We start from the raw sequence: 385 nt of genomic DNA, 5'->3' as shown, positions 1-385 counted from the left end.
AGACTCTGAACACGAAGACGATAGAATAAACATTATACCCAGAAAGCCCCTTTCAAGCAGCCTCGCATTCGGCCGACCCCCCCACCCCCACCCCCCACCAGGGAAGCAAAGAGACAGGCTGGAACGACCCCCGAAACAACATCCTTTCCTCCATCACAGAGCTCGGTCTGATTGCTAATCGATAATGGCCTGTGCCAAAATCCACCGAATGTGTCTGCATTTTTCGGTTTTCCAATATTTAGGAACATTGGCAAATCTCTTCACGGTGCCATGAGATCGGCTGCCTGGTTTTGGAAATCCGAGACTTTGTAAAAGGAGATATTGTGTTACATAATTCTCCAGCTATTAACATTGACTCCGGGAGGTACATGTCAGATGTTAAAGA

Source organism: Penaeus monodon, chromosome 24, assembly GCF_015228065.2.
Source record: "Penaeus monodon isolate SGIC_2016 chromosome 24, NSTDA_Pmon_1, whole genome shotgun sequence".
Taxonomy (NCBI): Eukaryota; Metazoa; Arthropoda; class Malacostraca; order Decapoda; family Penaeidae; genus Penaeus; species Penaeus monodon.
The sequence above is the reverse complement of the archived record's forward strand: the minus strand, read 5'-3'. Positions refer to the sequence as shown.